This window comes from Dasypus novemcinctus, chromosome 17 (assembly GCF_030445035.2).
Source record: "Dasypus novemcinctus isolate mDasNov1 chromosome 17, mDasNov1.1.hap2, whole genome shotgun sequence".
In the NCBI taxonomy this organism is placed as follows: domain Eukaryota; kingdom Metazoa; phylum Chordata; class Mammalia; order Cingulata; family Dasypodidae; genus Dasypus; species Dasypus novemcinctus.
The window spans coordinates 92,242,127-92,250,932 of record NC_080689.1 but is presented as its reverse complement, the minus strand read 5'-3'; positions in this window follow the sequence as shown (position 1 = coordinate 92,250,932).

Genomic DNA, 8,806 nt, shown 5'->3' with positions numbered 1-8,806 from the left:
CGCTAGGGTCTTCCCCAATATCAAGCACAGACTCGGGAGCAACAACGACTGAGGATCTGAGGAGCCGGGAGCTTCAGATGGACGAGAAGTGCTGAGCTGGGCTTTTGGGTCTCAGTGGAGAGAGGAGAGGGGAAAGTAGGGTTCCGATTCTCTACACGAGAACGGAAGGAGCTTGCAGCATGTCGGGGCAAGCCGGCAAACTGCTGTGTCAGCTCTGACCCCCATGCCCTTGGTTTTTGGGAGAAGAGGAATCGGGAAGGGGCTGCTAGGTGCCGTTGGCTCCGATCCATGCCCTCTTGCTCTCCGTACACAACAGGATCTGGTTGCGGGGGCTCCTGTGTCTGGCACAAGGATGATGACCCAGCACCCAAGACTCCTCACTCAGAGCTTCCTGTTCCCTTCACGGGTGATGGTGTGCTCACAGATGCACACGTGGCCTAGGGAGCCTAGAACTAGGAGGGAAAAAGTGGTTGTCTTCATTTTTTCGCCCTGAAAATAGAGCCATCTCAGCGGAGCCCGGGAGAGAAGCGTCGAGCCAGTGCGCCGGGTCTTTCTGCCCTGATGGAAATGGCCTCCATCTGTGCTGTAGCCACGTGTGACTAAAAGGCTAGTCTGTGGAGCCTCCTTCATCACACGGCTCCTTCCCGCCCAAGAGAGCTTGAGCCATGTGTTTGTGGCTTGCAAGTCCCACGCAGGCCAAAGAGGCCTCCCTTCCTTGAGAGAACACTGGCATTCCAGACAGCAATCCAAACCTCTCCAGGGCAGCAGGAGGAAAGGAGGCACTGGGAACCCATGGGTGAGCAAGCGGGGGGAGGCTTGGAGGCTCTGAAACCGAGAGGAGGGAGGGGCCTGTGGAGAGGTCCACCAAGCCCCCATGTTGCACACACCCGGACTCCTTCGATAGAGATGGATTTTATTCTGGCCCTTTCTGGACACAGGCTTCAAGCACTCCCATTCCGCCCTGCCACCCCCCACCCCCCCCCTCCCCTGCCAAGCAGGCAGTGCACCAGCACACGTGAGGAGGGCCCTCCCCGTCAGTCACCAGAGCTTGGAGTTGGAAGAACCTCGAGGTGAACGTGGGGGCCTGCCACCCGGTGGGCTGAGCTCTGGATGGGAAGGGGATGGCAGGCGAGCCAGCGTAAGGTTCTAGGCTCAGCGGCCGGGCCTAGCACGCAAGTGGTCTCCTGCTGGACTGAGCTGCTGGGGGGAAGACAAAGACAGCCAGTTCCGTCCTGGGCAGGGGGTTTCCCCCGGAGGACACGGGAGTCGAGATGGAGTCGCCAGAGTCTGGAGTCACGGGAGGGAGTTGAGACGCAGGGAACGAGTCGAGTCTGGTCGAGGAAAGGCAGAGAGCGGTCCCGAGCATCCTCCAGCAGGAATGAGGGCCCAAGTGGTTCTGCCACTCCTGGCGTGGCCAGAGTGGGGGTGTGTGGTGATGGGGCCTGGGTGGGCCCCGGACCTCACAGAGGGGGTCGAGGCTGGGAGGAGGAATCCCCCAGCCAAGCTGAGCACCCAGGTGGGGCTGGAGCCGAGAACACCTGAGGGCCCTGTGCTGGAGCCCGAGTTCTGCGGCTCCAAAGGAGGACCTCCGCACCCAGGGATCCCAAGTCCCTGAAAATGCCCCGTCTCTGGACGGAGCGCCCCATTCGTAGAGACCGTCCAGGGAGGCCAGCGCCTGGTGGCTCCCAGGCCAGGGCTAGGGCATGGCACGCTCTGCAGGGCCTAGGATGGGCAAGCCACCGAGAGCTCTACGAGTCCAGCCTGGAAGGCAGCTGGCAGGCTTTCCCGAAACCTCTGGCACTGCAGGGCCAATGGCCCTAGGGAGGCCCGTCTGACCAGGTCGCGGGACTTTGGTTGGCCGGGAATGCCCCTCTGAAGAGGGACGTGGCGGCCTGGCCCAAGCCAGACTCTTGGCTTGGACCAGGGGAGCGATGGGATGCCGAGGTTCTCACATCAGCCCCAGATGTGGCCCAGGGGTGCCCTCCCCCACAGCCCCTCCTGCCAGGGCCCCGCCCTTCCCCCTGCCTTCCAAGGCAGCCCCCTGCCCTCCGGGAAGTGTGAGGAAGGAAGAATTCTCCTCCGACCCTGGCCCCTAGCGGTGGTAGTTGGGCTCGGACTTGCCGCCAGGGAGCCGCTTGGGCGCTCCTGTTTCTGCTTCTGTCTCTTGGACGGCTTTTCACGATACGGGCGGGCGGAGAGGAGAAAACAGCTGTCCAGGAGGCCAGAGGAGACGTTCTCTTCTAGCCCAGCCCCCACCCAGCAGACTCCTCTCACGTCAGTGACCTCTTTCATCCCCGTGGCCTGCTGGTGGCGTGTGCTGAGTCCATTTGGGAACCCTGCTACCCCGCCCCGCCTTTGTTTCCCTGGCAGCCGACACGCTCCCCGAAGTGCGTTCTGTGGCTTGGGGCAGGATGTGTAAGGGCCGCCCCGGTCCGGTCCCGGCACTATCGCTGCTGGGGGGGCGGGGAGGAGGACAACTGCGAGTGGAGAAAAAGGCCCCCGCATCACAAACGGTTTGCCACACCCCGCCCTCAGCCACTCCCCGTGGCCACCGTCTCCACGGCAACGAGGTGGGGCGGGGGCGGGGCCAGCCTGATGGGGGCGGGGGGAGGGGTGCCTTGCGGGCCAGTGCCAGGGAGACGGTGGGCGCGGTGGCCCCGGCTGGCGGGGCGCTGGCGCCTCCGTCCCGCCCCCAGGCCCTGGCCAGGCCCCCTGTGCCGATGAGCAGACCCACACAAGATTTTGGAGTCCCTCTTCTACAGAGAGGAAAGGCCAAATGGTCCTTCTCTTTCGCTTCCCATAGGCTTGAATGAGCATCTAGCCTCCCCATCTTAGGTAGGCTTTGAGCACGGCCCTCACACCTTCTAGAGAAGCCTTCAGCCCATTGGGTTTGCATTTGCCCTGAATATGGCCAGTTGATAGACTTCGCATCGTCCAACGGTTTCCCCGGGACTGGAGTCGTTGCCATGGTTACCAAGGGCAGGACCGCAGCCTCCTACCATCCCCCACCCACCAGTCTCCCGCAGCTGAGGTTATCTCTTCAGAGATAAAGAGCCTCCCACCCGGAGCCCACATCCCCCTAGGGAACTCTAAGCCTATCACACCGTCACCTTCACCTCTGCCGCAGCCCGAGCTCCAGGTCCCCCGCCCCACCTCAGGGAGTTCCCAGGGTCCTGGAACAGCCTGGGCAACTTCCCAATGAGCCTCAGCTGATCTCGCAGCGCCAAGCCCAGGTGTGCGCAGGTTCCCTCCGCACTTCTGAGGAACGCCCCCCCGGCTTCCAGACAAGTCCACCCTCTCACAGACAACCCCGGAAGCCCACCTCCTTTCTGCGCCAACCCCGGCACCCCAGAATCCTCACCTCCCAGGATTCCCAATGTCCCCATCAAGGTCCCACCTCCCAGAACCTTTCGACTTCCCAGAATCGGCCTGGGGACCCCTGCATCCCGCCAAGCAAACCGAGACCGACCCTCCCCCACCCACAGCCCCATTCCCCATTTCACAACCACCTCGTGGGTTCCTTCTCCAGGCGCGTGACTGACCCACTCCCCCGCCCCCCCACCGCTCCCGGGGCATTGAGTTCAGGGTTAGGTGGGTTGCTTATGGTGGCTGAAGTGGAGGCGCTCTCGCAAGGCCTGGCGTCCAGACAGCTCCGTGCTCTCCGGGGCTGTGTCGTTGCAGGAGACTGGGGTTCGTGCCAAGGCGCTCCCAGATCCGCTTGAGGCTCCATCCCTTCTCCGCTCTTTCCCACCCGGCACTTCTGGGAAATGCCTGTGGAAAGCAGCGAACCTGTTTCTGTCTAACGTAGGCGAGCCTTCCAGAGATGAGCGGGGTAAGTCCCTGGACGCCCTGGGAGCTGCCCTGGCCCTACGGAAGTCCATGAACCCTGCAGGCCCTTTGGGATCTGCATGCCCTGGCATCTGCCCACGCAGACCCCCACGTCTGTATCCCGCTCCTCCATGGCTCCCCACACGCAGACCTTCCTGGGGATGAAGCCTCCACCCTGAGCCCTGACTCCCTTGGATTGTCCAGGGAAATTCCTTGCCGTGCCTCGCTTGCCACATCTGCCACCTTGGGACCTATTGCCTCCTGTCATCTCTCCAGTAGAATTGTTCACTTCTCTTCTCTAGCTCAGCTCTGTGCCTTCCTGGAGAAGCGTTTCCTTGGTGAGGAGGTGAAACTGATCAGCAAGCTGGGCGACCACGTGACCAAGCTCCGCAGGCCTGCTGGCCCGCAGGTGGGGCGGGGCGGGGCGGGGCGGGGCGAGTTATCTCTTTGGAAGGCTCACCCTCAAGCACCGCTAGGAGTCTCTGGAGCCCAGAGGCCGTGGGGGAGGACACTCTTCCCCCAGCCTGCGGGCGCCTGCCCGAGCCCCTCCAGCCAGGAGGCATCTTTCTAACTGCCCGCTTGTAGCCCCCTAACAAGCCCTGAGCCAAGGGTCAACAGTAAAGCTATTGGCAGCAGGTGCTGATGGTGTGTGTGTGCGTGTCTGGCGCCGGGACTATGGAAGGGTGGAACCCTCCCCCGTGGGTGGTGTGCTGTAGGCACTTCAGGCCGAGCCATTTCTGACTCCAGGGAGGGTTGAGCTAAGTGGGTAGCAGGAAGCAGGCGGAGAGTTTTCCAGTGTAACAGTAAGCAGAAAGGGGTCCTGGGCAGGAGGAAGTGACTATGGAAATGAGCTCTGGAAAGCAAGCACACAAGAGGAGCTCTGAGGGCCGCTGCCCCCCTGCCCGCCCGCCCGGGCTTGCAAGAGATCAGGCCCGTCTTGAACGCTAGGGTCTTCCCCAATATCAAGCACAGACTCGGGAGCAACAACGACTGAGGATCTGAGGAGCCGGGAGCTTCAGATGGACGAGAAGTGCTGAGCTGGGCTTTTGGGTCTCAGTGGAGAGAGGAGAGGGGAAAGTAGGGTTCCGATTCTCTACACGAGAACGGAAGGAGCTTGCAGCATGTCGGGGCAAGCCGGCAAACTGCTGTGTCAGCTCTGACCCCCATGCCCTTGGTTTTTGGGAGAAGAGGAATCGGGAAGGGGCTGCTAGGTGCCGTTGGCTCCGATCCATGCCCTCTTGCTCTCCGTACACAACAGGATCTGGTTGCGGGGGCTCCTGTGTCTGGCACAAGGATGATGACCCAGCACCCAAGACTCCTCACTCAGAGCTTCCTGTTCCCTTCACGGGTGATGGTGTGCTCACAGATGCACACGTGGCCTAGGGAGCCTAGAACTAGGAGGGAAAAAGTGGTTGTCTTCATTTTTTCGCCCTGAAAATAGAGCCATCTCAGCGGAGCCCGGGAGAGAAGCGTCGAGCCAGTGCGCCGGGTCTTTCTGCCCTGATGGAAATGGCCTCCATCTGTGCTGTAGCCACGTGTGACTAAAAGGCTAGTCTGTGGAGCCTCCTTCATCACACGGCTCCTTCCCGCCCAAGAGAGCTTGAGCCATGTGTTTGTGGCTTGCAAGTCCCACGCAGGCCAAAGAGGCCTCCCTTCCTTGAGAGAACACTGGCATTCCAGACAGCAATCCAAACCTCTCCAGGGCAGCAGGAGGAAAGGAGGCACTGGGAACCCATGGGTGAGCAAGCGGGGGGAGGCTTGGAGGCTCTGAAACCGAGAGGAGGGAGGGGCCTGTGGAGAGGTCCACCAAGCCCCCATGTTGCACACACCCGGACTCCTTCGATAGAGATGGATTTTATTCTGGCCCTTTCTGGACACAGGCTTCAAGCACTCCCATTCCGCCCTGCCACCCCCCACCCCCCCCCTCCCCTGCCAAGCAGGCAGTGCACCAGCACACGTGAGGAGGGCCCTCCCCGTCAGTCACCAGAGCTTGGAGTTGGAAGAACCTCGAGGTGAACGTGGGGGCCTGCCACCCGGTGGGCTGAGCTCTGGATGGGAAGGGGATGGCAGGCGAGCCAGCGTAAGGTTCTAGGCTCAGCGGCCGGGCCTAGCACGCAAGTGGTCTCCTGCTGGACTGAGCTGCTGGGGGGAAGACAAAGACAGCCAGTTCCGTCCTGGGCAGGGGGTTTCCCCCGGAGGACACGGGAGTCGAGATGGAGTCGCCAGAGTCTGGAGTCACGGGAGGGAGTTGAGACGCAGGGAACGAGTCGAGTCTGGTCGAGGAAAGGCAGAGAGCGGTCCCGAGCATCCTCCAGCAGGAATGAGGGCCCAAGTGGTTCTGCCACTCCTGGCGTGGCCAGAGTGGGGGTGTGTGGTGATGGGGCCTGGGTGGGCCCCGGACCTCACAGAGGGGGTCGAGGCTGGGAGGAGGAATCCCCCAGCCAAGCTGAGCACCCAGGTGGGGCTGGAGCCGAGAACACCTGAGGGCCCTGTGCTGGAGCCCGAGTTCTGCGGCTCCAAAGGAGGACCTCCGCACCCAGGGATCCCAAGTCCCTGAAAATGCCCCGTCTCTGGACGGAGCGCCCCATTCGTAGAGACCGTCCAGGGAGGCCAGCGCCTGGTGGCTCCCAGGCCAGGGCTAGGGCATGGCACGCTCTGCAGGGCCTAGGATGGGCAAGCCACCGAGAGCTCTACGAGTCCAGCCTGGAAGGCAGCTGGCAGGCTTTCCCGAAACCTCTGGCACTGCAGGGCCAATGGCCCTAGGGAGGCCCGTCTGACCAGGTCGCGGGACTTTGGTTGGCCGGGAATGCCCCTCTGAAGAGGGACGTGGCGGCCTGGCCCAAGCCAGACTCTTGGCTTGGACCAGGGGAGCGATGGGATGCCGAGGTTCTCACATCAGCCCCAGATGTGGCCCAGGGGTGCCCTCCCCCACAGCCCCTCCTGCCAGGGCCCCGCCCTTCCCCCTGCCTTCCAAGGCAGCCCCCTGCCCTCCGGGAAGTGTGAGGAAGGAAGAATTCTCCTCCGACCCTGGCCCCTAGCGGTGGTAGTTGGGCTCGGACTTGCCGCCAGGGAGCCGCTTGGGCGCTCCTGTTTCTGCTTCTGTCTCTTGGACGGCTTTTCACGATACGGGCGGGCGGAGAGGAGAAAACAGCTGTCCAGGAGGCCAGAGGAGACGTTCTCTTCTAGCCCAGCCCCCACCCAGCAGACTCCTCTCACGTCAGTGACCTCTTTCATCCCCGTGGCCTGCTGGTGGCGTGTGCTGAGTCCATTTGGGAACCCTGCTACCCCGCCCCGCCTTTGTTTCCCTGGCAGCCGACACGCTCCCCGAAGTGCGTTCTGTGGCTTGGGGCAGGATGTGTAAGGGCCGCCCCGGTCCGGTCCCGGCACTATCGCTGCTGGGGGGGCGGGGAGGAGGACAACTGCGAGTGGAGAAAAAGGCCCCCGCATCACAAACGGTTTGCCACACCCCGCCCTCAGCCACTCCCCGTGGCCACCGTCTCCACGGCAACGAGGTGGGGCGGGGGCGGGGCCAGCCTGATGGGGGCGGGGGGAGGGGTGCCTTGCGGGCCAGTGCCAGGGAGACGGTGGGCGCGGTGGCCCCGGCTGGCGGGGCGCTGGCGCCTCCGTCCCGCCCCCAGGCCCTGGCCAGGCCCCCTGTGCCGATGAGCAGACCCACACAAGATTTTGGAGTCCCTCTTCTACAGAGAGGAAAGGCCAAATGGTCCTTCTCTTTCGCTTCCCATAGGCTTGAATGAGCATCTAGCCTCCCCATCTTAGGTAGGCTTTGAGCACGGCCCTCACACCTTCTAGAGAAGCCTTCAGCCCATTGGGTTTGCATTTGCCCTGAATATGGCCAGTTGATAGACTTCGCATCGTCCAACGGTTTCCCCGGGACTGGAGTCGTTGCCATGGTTACCAAGGGCAGGACCGCAGCCTCCTACCATCCCCCACCCACCAGTCTCCCGCAGCTGAGGTTATCTCTTCAGAGATAAAGAGCCTCCCACCCGGAGCCCACATCCCCCTAGGGAACTCTAAGCCTATCACACCGTCACCTTCACCTCTGCCGCAGCCCGAGCTCCAGGTCCCCCGCCCCACCTCAGGGAGTTCCCAGGGTCCTGGAACAGCCTGGGCAACTTCCCAATGAGCCTCAGCTGATCTCGCAGCGCCAAGCCCAGGTGTGCGCAGGTTCCCTCCGCACTTCTGAGGAACGCCCCCCCGGCTTCCAGACAAGTCCACCCTCTCACAGACAACCCCGGAAGCCCACCTCCTTTCTGCGCCAACCCCGGCACCCCAGAATCCTCACCTCCCAGGATTCCCAATGTCCCCATCAAGGTCCCACCTCCCAGAACCTTTCGACTTCCCAGAATCGGCCTGGGGACCCCTGCATCCCGCCAAGCAAACCGAGACCGACCCTCCCCCACCCACAGCCCCATTCCCCATTTCACAACCACCTCGTGGGTTCCTTCTCCAGGCGCGTGACTGACCCACTCCCCCGCCCCCCCACCGCTCCCGGGGCATTGAGTTCAGGGTTAGGTGGGTTGCTTATGGTGGCTGAAGTGGAGGCGCTCTCGCAAGGCCTGGCGTCCAGACAGCTCCGTGCTCTCCGGGGCTGTGTCGTTGCAGGAGACTGGGGTTCGTGCCAAGGCGCTCCCAGATCCGCTTGAGGCTCCATCCCTTCTCCGCTCTTTCCCACCCGGCACTTCTGGGAAATGCCTGTGGAAAGCAGCGAACCTGTTTCTGTCTAACGTAGGCGAGCCTTCCAGAGATGAGCGGGGTAAGTCCCTGGACGCCCTGGGAGCTGCCCTGGCCCTACGGAAGTCCATGAACCCTGCAGGCCCTTTGGGATCTGCATGCCCTGGCATCTGCCCACGCAGACCCCCACGTCTGTATCCCGCTCCTCCATGGCTCCCCACACGCAGACCTTCCTGGGGATGAAGCCTCCACCCTGAGCCCTGACTCCCTTGGATTGTCCAGGGAA